This window comes from Cygnus atratus, chromosome 1, assembly GCF_013377495.2.
Source record: "Cygnus atratus isolate AKBS03 ecotype Queensland, Australia chromosome 1, CAtr_DNAZoo_HiC_assembly, whole genome shotgun sequence".
NCBI lineage: Eukaryota > Metazoa > Chordata > Aves > Anseriformes > Anatidae > Cygnus > Cygnus atratus.
Window position 1 is genome coordinate 45,409,884 of NC_066362.1, and position 9,297 is coordinate 45,419,180.

Below are 9,297 nucleotides of genomic sequence, written 5' to 3' on the forward strand. Positions count from 1 at the left end.
CCAGTGCTGATCTGTTCAAGCTTTGGCATTCAATTGAACAAGTACATGAAAAATGAACAAACACATTCTGTATAACTATCCTCTATTTTTAATTTGTTCTGAGCTTTACAAATAATAATGCCAAGAAAGCTTTAGTTTAAAACTTAATTTAAGAGGTACTGTTGTCTTTGAAGAGTCCAAGGCACACAGATGGAATTTTTGGTGATTATAAGTTAAGTTGTCTGGTAACTAAGTGCTCAGATGACTGACTGTTGCCCTTCTGGTCCTTCACTAGGATAGTGTCAGCATTCAGAACAAGCAGGCAATACATGAACATACTGTGGAGGATGCTGGCTGGCAAGGAGAGCCTAACTGGCTAATTCTTGACACTGTGAAAGAGAAGGAACCCATGGAGTTGGAAACAAGGTTTTCACCTAAGCCACACTTCAAGGGATTCTAGCACATTAGGCACATTAAGGAGGGGGGAAAAGCCCTAGGGTCAGATATCAGGGGAGGAAGCCAGAGAAATCCCTGGGCCACCATGGGCAGACATATGTCAGTTCAGATACATGTTGTAATCTCCTTTCTCTCCTTAGAGCACATCTGAGGTCCTCCCAGGAGCTTGCTCCCTAGGAAATGAAGGTAAGAAGCAAATGAAGACACAGCTGCCCAATACAATATCCAAAACGTGAATACATGGTAAAAGTTCTGTACAGTTTTTGATCTTACACAGAATGGGAATAAAAAATGGATTTTTTTTGCCCTCCTCTCAGAAAGAGGAGAAGACACGGCATGAGAAATAGATACTTTCATTACAAACTTGGAATTTCAATGTTATAGGTAGCCTTGGAAACATAAGGGACTCTTTTAATTAGACAGAAAAACTTTTCTGGATGTTTCCAGCTGTCAAGAAGGCACTGCAGAGACACAGATCTAAACATCAAGACAGGTTTCCAGATAGTAAGACCAGCTGAGCTATCCTGGGACTGGATCAAAATGATGTGTGCTAGTAGCACAGAACAAAGAGATAAGGCTTTAACTGACAGATCCCAGAAATCAGAAAAGAGAAAAGAATTTACTTGGAAAGGGAGAAGAAAAACACAGGTTCCTCCCTTCACCCAGGGCCTTTCTCATTATCATGGGGCAGAGTGACAGGTCAGTATTCCCCCTTCCAATGCAGTCCAGTTTTACCTTCCCCATCATTTCCAGATGAGAGAGAGCTGCTGTGTGAATATAGCGAATTCAATAACTCAGTATCCTGCATTACCAGATCAAGCTGCCAGCAATTCAGCTGCTAAATTTGCAACTTTGCTATGAGATCAATGACCAATTCAGCTCCAGCTGGATGGGGGAGTCACTGCAATGTAATCTCCTGCAGCACTCCTAAGTGGCACCATTAGACGGAGGAATTGTGGCCAAGGGATATTAATATGCCATAGTAGCAATCTGTGACTGCTACATAAATGTATGGCATCTAGTATATCTATGAAAGAGCAGACATTGCCGTTCAGAGCCTTCAGAAGCAGACTTTGGGGACATTTTCCACACTGCATGTCAGAAGGGCAGTGTAAGCCAAGGTCGGAGAGCAGTACTGGGAGAGGACTGCACATGATGTTCCCAAAGTGCTGCATGCTCAGAGCTTGAGCAATAAATCATCTGGTTTCCCTCTGTACAGCTCCAAGCTTCCTGAAATACTTGATTATGTTACCCACAGAGGAGTCATTGAAAAAGTAACTGGACTGACTGTGATGAAAATGTGCCTAACTGAAACAAACAACAGCCTAGTATGAGGGACAAAACCCTCTGGCAGGAGCCTCCACAGACCCATGGACAAAAGCACTGACTATAAATTCCTGTTTAGGAGGAATCATTCCAATTTAGTACCTGTGAAGGACATGGGAACCCATTTAACCTAGGGCAAAATTATCCACTGCCTGTGGCATTAAGAAGTCTTGGCATAATGAAGGCGATTAGCTTCCTTGGTGTCTTTGATGGAGAGGTCTAAAGTACTGTTGACTCTGATCTGTGGCAAACATCAACCAGGGTCTAGAGGTGAAGTGTGAACTGAACCAACAAGTAACAACATTTCAGCAAGGAGTGCTTTTGTAGGAGAAACTCAGATGAGGCAGAGACAATCCAGGAATGTGGCATTAAGCTGCATCCAATTCTTAGCAAGTACTTAGAGCAGCATACTGGGGAAGCTGCCTACACATCAAACATCTGAGGACATCGGAAAGGCTCTACCCAAGCGCAGGAAATGCTCAGACCAAGGAGGCAAAAGGACTCAAGTAATGATCAGTTATACCTCCTTATCCTTCACACAGCATCCTGAGGGTGCTCAAGGCAGCTAGCAAAAGCTGGTGACCAGTGGCAATAGTCCAAGCCTGGGAACAGACATTTGACTGGGTAAGTAAAGAAATAAGCAAAGCAGTAGTCTTAGCATATTAGTACAGGATTAATTAGTGATTAGTGAAGAGATGGCCCATGAACCAGCCACAACTGCACCGTTGAGCAGGAGACATCAACCACAGCAGCCTTCAAGCAGTCCCATCAGCCCAGAATACATAATAGCAGACCTGACAAAACAGAAGCAGTTGTATGGACTGAAAACAAGATGGTTGCTAATGCTAGCAGAAATACCAAAAAGCACATACTTTCTACAGCGCTCAAAAATCATTCACAGGCAATTTTTCTGATTAGGCAGAGTACAAGGGGCAAATGTATCTCCTTGCACCTCCTGCTGCCAAGTGAGAGATGTGGTCCCCATTCAAGACTGGATTCTGTCTGAAGGGAGTTCCATATTGTCCCAGCAGAATTAAGGGATGACAGCATGAGATGAACAACATTTCTCATGGAAGGACAGAGAAAAGCAAAGTTGTATATCACAATACCAGTCCTGGGGCTTAAACATATGCCTGCCTCATACAGTGGAAGCTGAGGAACAGATCAGAGGGGGATTTATCACTCTCGGAGAACACAGAGGAGGTCTGTTCACTTTCAGTGATAGCATGTAATCACAGCAGATGACTCTTCCAAATTCTGAGACACAGGCTATGCAAATGGCTTGTGATCCTTTCACTAGTATTACTGTATGTAAACAGAAGGCAGCTGTTTTACCATCCAACACATTAAGTTCAAAAGATAAGTCAGAATAAACACAATAAAGCAGTTCGACTTCAGAGGGAAGTGTATGCACACATCTTCTTCACCTGGATATTCAGCAATTAAAAAGAGCTTAGTGGCAAGGGCAAGACAGGTGGGAAGGCACCAACATATTTTAAAGTGGGACAACTCTACTGCAACCTCCCCAGCTCTGCAGAGCAGCTCAGCACAAGCCAGAGAAGTGAGGCCACCGGCGGGCTGGGAGGTGTGCTGGGCTGTGAAGCACACACCTCAGGGACAGCCAAGGAGTGCCAGCTGGGCAGGCAGACCATCACAACAAGAGAACAAAGGACGGAGGCCACAACACGCAGATGCATCAGTCCAAGTCTTTTGTGTGGACGAAAGGAAAACCGATGCTCTAAAATGCTGGAACTAGGAGACGGCTCTTAGTGCAGGAAAAAGATGGAGACAAAAGGAAAGACAACTGCAAAGTAGCTGCATAGTAGCTGTAGCATGTCTGCATCAGGTAAAACTAGAGCCAGCTCATCTGACACAGGCAATTCAAACCCACGAGGGGCCAGTGGGAAGCTGCCCCGCACCATGCAACCCAGTAGACAAACTCAAATACAAGAGAAGGAATGTTACCACCTCCTGTAATGACAGGAGCTAGAAGGGGGAGGTTAGTAAGAGGTTCTTTAGAGGAATACGAAACCTACCGGGTAGAATGGGCTGATAGGCAAGGCACTAACAACCTCTGGCCTCAAAAAAAAGAGAAAACATTTGCAAAAATAAATACCACCTTGCAATGACAAAAACAAAAATGGAAACCTGTAGCAACTTGCACAGTGCTTGGAGGGAGGAATAGGTCTTGCAGAGAACACAGGTTGAGTACCAATCAGTCTAAATGTGTCTCTGTGGCTAGCACTGCAGCTATACTTACAGGACCTCTGCAAATAGCTAATTCAGATGCCCGCTGTTACATGACTCATGAAACGTAGTGATTTTCCTTTCCTTGTTGAAAAAGATTAAAACATTATTTCTATATATTCTCAATACAAGGAATAGTGAAGTTATTAACAACAACAACAAAAAAAGTGAGCTCAAGGTTTCAAAAACAGTTTTTATTTTCCCTTCTGAGTTCCACTTGTGTAATCATTTACTCTTAATTCTGTCTAGTTTTAACTTTTCTTCTCCAGGCTTTTCATAAAATAAAAGCTTTCCTGCCCTGCTCTTTTTGTTTGCTAATGTATTATAAGATAATAAAAAGTATGTATGCAGCCTTAAACTTTAGTCATGCATCTAGCAGTTCTGGAGCTACAATGATTTTATACTAAATAAAACAACTTACCATGTATAATGACAGAGAGAGTAACAAAAACTTTTCTCATATTAAGTGTTCATTCATTTTAATGATACTGCACATCATGAAAAAAAGAAAACAACAAAGGTGAATATCTGATAATGTCTTATCAGATATCACTTAAATAACTTATCACTTATCACTTAAATATCTGCCTGTGAAAGTCACCCACCTTCAAAGCGGAAAGGGGAGGTTCCCTTCCCCACAAATACAGGGAAGCCTCAAAAAAAGCAAAATCCTTGGCTATGATGACATATGTTTTGTTAAGAAATTTCACTTGTAGCCTGAGAGCTTATTAATCATTTTTCATTCCTGAAGAGTCATTTTTCCTCAGCAGAGTTACGCCATAAGCAATGTCACATTGTAATAGATCACGTAGTACCACTGACACACTGTAATTCGCTCTGTATGCAGACATTTATGGTTTCATACTGACCTACTTCATGCTAATGGTATAATAATGTCAAACCGTGGTTTTTACAAAGAAAAAAGAAAGTGGTAAATCACGGGCAAATGGCCACTGTGGCAAGTAGCCACATTTCCCAGAAGAGGACCTGGTCTTGCTGTTAAGGATGCCCCCTCCTGTTAACCAGCTCAGTCCCAAGTAATACGGTTTAAAAAGTGAAGTTGTTGGTGTCACTCTGGGGGGCTCATTAACCACTCCCAACATAAAAAAAGCTGTCACGTATCAGAGACATTGCAATGAGTTGGTGACAATGCTGTGCAGCCCTGGCTACAGATTGACACCATCATCCCTGATGTGATGCTGGGCTGGGCTAGGGCAGGGCCAAAATCCTCCCAAAATGGCAAGAGATGGGATCTGCTGCTCTGAGGATGGAGGGGTGGAGTAACACCTCATTTTTGAGAAGACTTCTCAACCTCAAGTCTTGCTGCTTCATCTCCCCCTGCCTCACTAGTAGTGGCCAGGCTGCCTTTCCGGGCTGCTGGCATAAGCACCAAAAGAGCAAAGCTGTTTGCTCTCTCCTGTGGCTCACAGCAGATGCCAGGGATACCTCTGCCAGGAGCCGGCCCTGCCTCTTGGCACTTGGACTCCATCATTGCTAAATTTCAGCCCACTCTGCACCACCTCTGGGGCTGCTTAGGCTTTCTCAGCAGCTGGAGGAGCTTGTAGGTGCTTGCCCCCTCTTTGCCACCCAATCTCATTGGTCCCTCAAAGATTTACCTTCTTTCTAAAAAGATCCTCATTACACTTACTCTCCATCTCCTTTCTGTTCCCTTAAACCATACTTCTCTCCATTTCCTCTATCTTTGATCTTTTAATTAATCTGCTTTCATTTGTTCAACTGCAGCACAATGTCTTTGCAGCGCTATTTTCTGTACTGTACATTGCTTCAGTTATCTTATAATTCTCTAAAGCGTTCTGGAGATGGCTTATTTACAAGACATCATATAATTATAGAAAGCATTTTAGATTACACTGGAAATGAAGTTGTCATTTTGAAAGCAGCAGTGAAATACGCTGTGGATTTAATCCACTGTTTTAGTCTTATACCAAGGTACAAACAAAACCTAACTGCCAAAACCATGAATGCAGGTTTCATAGTAAAAAGAGTTTACTCCCAAACAAAACAAAAACATCCTCACATAATTTCACCCACTAAAATTATCTATTAATTACATTTTAAAATCAGCATTCAGAAAAAATGCTCCAGCAGGTGGTAAACTGTACGCCATTCACCAATATTCCAGTATGCCAAATGATAGTTAGGCATAGTGTTTAATGAAAGCAAACCCTTACTTCTGCTCTAACAGCTGGGAAATAGCACTGCTGGGACTGGTGTAACATAGGACTGAGGTCTGTTCTCCAGTCTGCGTGGTGGCACACAGTGACAGCACAATCTTGGAGTGTAGGCAAATTGTTACGTAGTGAATCCATGCAAAGCATTTCTATCTCAGGCTGCAGCAGAAAGCAGGGAAGATAAAAAACCACTACTATTTTATTTCCAGTGCGTTGCAGGATGCTGTTGGCTAGAGTCAGCAAACTTCTAACACCAGAATGTGTTCCTCCACAATTACAAAGATATAGAAAAAAGGATGAATATTGTATTCATTTGTGGATTTCAGCTGCAGGATGCCAGGAATTCCGTGACAATGCTGTCACTCTGGTTACTTGCTGATAGTTTACACTGGTTGAAAGATATGAGGATTTAACCAGTACTTTTTTGGACTAGGATTCTACAACAGCTAAATGGTTTACACCTTCAGGTTTCTATATATCGCACACCAATTTGCGTCTGGGTTTACCTAATGCATCAGTTATTCTAGAAGGCCAGATTTATCCAATTCAGTGCAGACTCCTCATTTAAATATCAACTTCTTCCTGACATTTTAAAAGCAAAGGTTCCTTTGCTATCCTCATGGTAAAGGTAAAATTCTTATTTAAAAAGCAAAAGAAATAATAACCCAGGAAAATCTTGCTTTAAAGTACTTTCAAAGGAGTTGACTAATTATAGTTGGGTTAGCACATCGCATCTTGTAAATAATTCAAATTATTTCTCCCACCACATATCTAATTTTGGGTCTATCTTCTTAGAATTTCAACTACCATTGTGCTGTCCATTAACTTTATTTTGTTGTGTCCCACTAGGGATTTGCAATTTTTTTCTAGTTTTGCTATTCCTAAGTAATTCTTTATTGTCTGCCAGTGTTGCTGCATTGGTGTTCACCATACAAAAAGCCTTTCAATTTTCTCTCCCAACTGTCGTCTCTGCTCTCTTTCATGCTTCCCCTGTGCATACAACAGCCTCTGTCATCCAGTTATGACTAAGTTCCTCTTGCCTTGCACCTTTTACTTTACCCTAAACTACCTTGGAAAGATATCTTTTTGGTTTGCCCTTTTACTATGAACTGTCTCCCTTTCCTCGAAAAGCAATCCTGGATTGACAAAGCATGAGACAAATTTCAGTGGTTTTCATTCATGGCTTCTGCTCTGTGCTCCCCCCTCTCATCCCTGCCTTCTCTGCTCAGCTCATTTCTGGGGGCCACAACTGCACCCCCCTTATTTGTCAGAGAAATGTGGTGGCAGTCCTCTGTCATTGCAGGCAGAAACCATTTAAGTGTCTTACAACCATCTAAAATGTTTCACATTCATTGCTTAAACTAGTGACGTTTCAGATATTATAATGTTACAAATAGTAGTACCAGACATTTCCCTGTCTGCAGGGCTCCAAGGAACTCCAACCACAACGTATTTGATTCAGCAGTCATCTTCAAACAACTGGAGATGTTTTCTCACTTGGCCTCCAGAGAAAACCTGCACTACTGACATTTCTTTAAATGAAAGCAATAAAAAGCCAGCTGGTTTAAAAAAAAAAAAAAAGACATAAAACTGACTAAAGAATAAAAACCATCTACTAAAATGCCTGTCCTACTCATAGGAGATCAATCAGAAAACCAAACCCAAGGAAATGTGCAGAACAAGGATTTTTCTCCCTCTCATACTGTGTATGTGTGTATATATAAATATATATCTTTCTATATTTAATATATATATATTTTAAAAATATATTTATATATTTAACAAGTTGTCATGACTATTACAACAGTAATACTCATACTTGCCATCTCTGCAAAATACAGTTATAGTGATATTCTAAGTCTAACAGCTTTAACAGTCCTGATTTCCCTTGGGAACAGCACGGTAAGAAAGATCTTGAAGGCAGTGGTAACACGTAGCAATATTGCAGGATTCCCTCAGGGCAATTTGTTTCAAAAAAAAAAAAAAAAAAGAAAATATAATGACAAGGAAGGTATAGCAACACTTTGGAATAAAACTACAAAGGATACATGAAGATTACCTATGAGGTTGTTAACTTGTGTTGTACTTGGCCAAGCAGCCTGATTTGAACGCCAGAGGTGCTTTCAATTCAAGAGTGTTGAGTAACCAGCTGAAATAAAAGTAAATTCAAGGCAGAGAAACATGCAATGTATAGCTAAACTTACCTAAGCTAATAAAATGTAAAAAGGCTAAGTGGAGCCAGGGCAGCAAGTGAACAAGCTAACAAGTGAATAAAGTCAAGCTGCAACTCAGCTGTTGCCCTGCAGGGTTAGGAGAGATGTGTAGCACAGTGCTGAAGTGGAGCATCTGCTGTGGGGCAGAGCAGCAACACTCTGGGCCACAGGTAATGGAGATAAATAACACACAGTATGCCAAAACCACAAAACTGGAAAGGGCATTTAGAAGCACCACCATGCAAACTCTTGTCAAGATTTCATGCTTCTCTAGCATCCACACTTCACTCACAATCTATTAAAAGCACAACAGCAATCTAATATTAGCATATTCTGACAATCCAGAGCCTAGGTGAATCTTTATATCTTTTACTTCAAAGTTAATCTTTCACTCTCAACACACAGTTTTTCTTTGATGGTCAAAGAATATCAGAGATTTATTTCCTAATTCTCTTTTCTGCTTTTCTAATGGTCAGCTAGTTAGCAACTAAACTGAAGAATCAGCTATATTCAATTACCAAGAAAGATAGCACAATATTTGTATTGAAAACACATTTTCTTTTGTTTGTTTCATGTGTGAGGAAAGCATGAAAGAGATTAGCTCTTTTGCATCTTCTGTTTATAGCAAATTCCCTAAATACACTGACTTTTAATTTTGTTTGCAGTCATACTATGTTACGTATTTCTTATTTTTGTTGTATAAATGTGGAAAAGCTTTCCTCTCTTTAAGATAAACTGAGGGAAATATACCTATCTAAACACTATCAGAGGTGAAGGAGATAAAAGATATAAAATGTCAGGAAATGAACTCAAATACCAACTTCAGTATAAAATGACTAAGCCTCAGTAAGTCTCGTGGATATCTTGATCCTGTCCTACCTCAA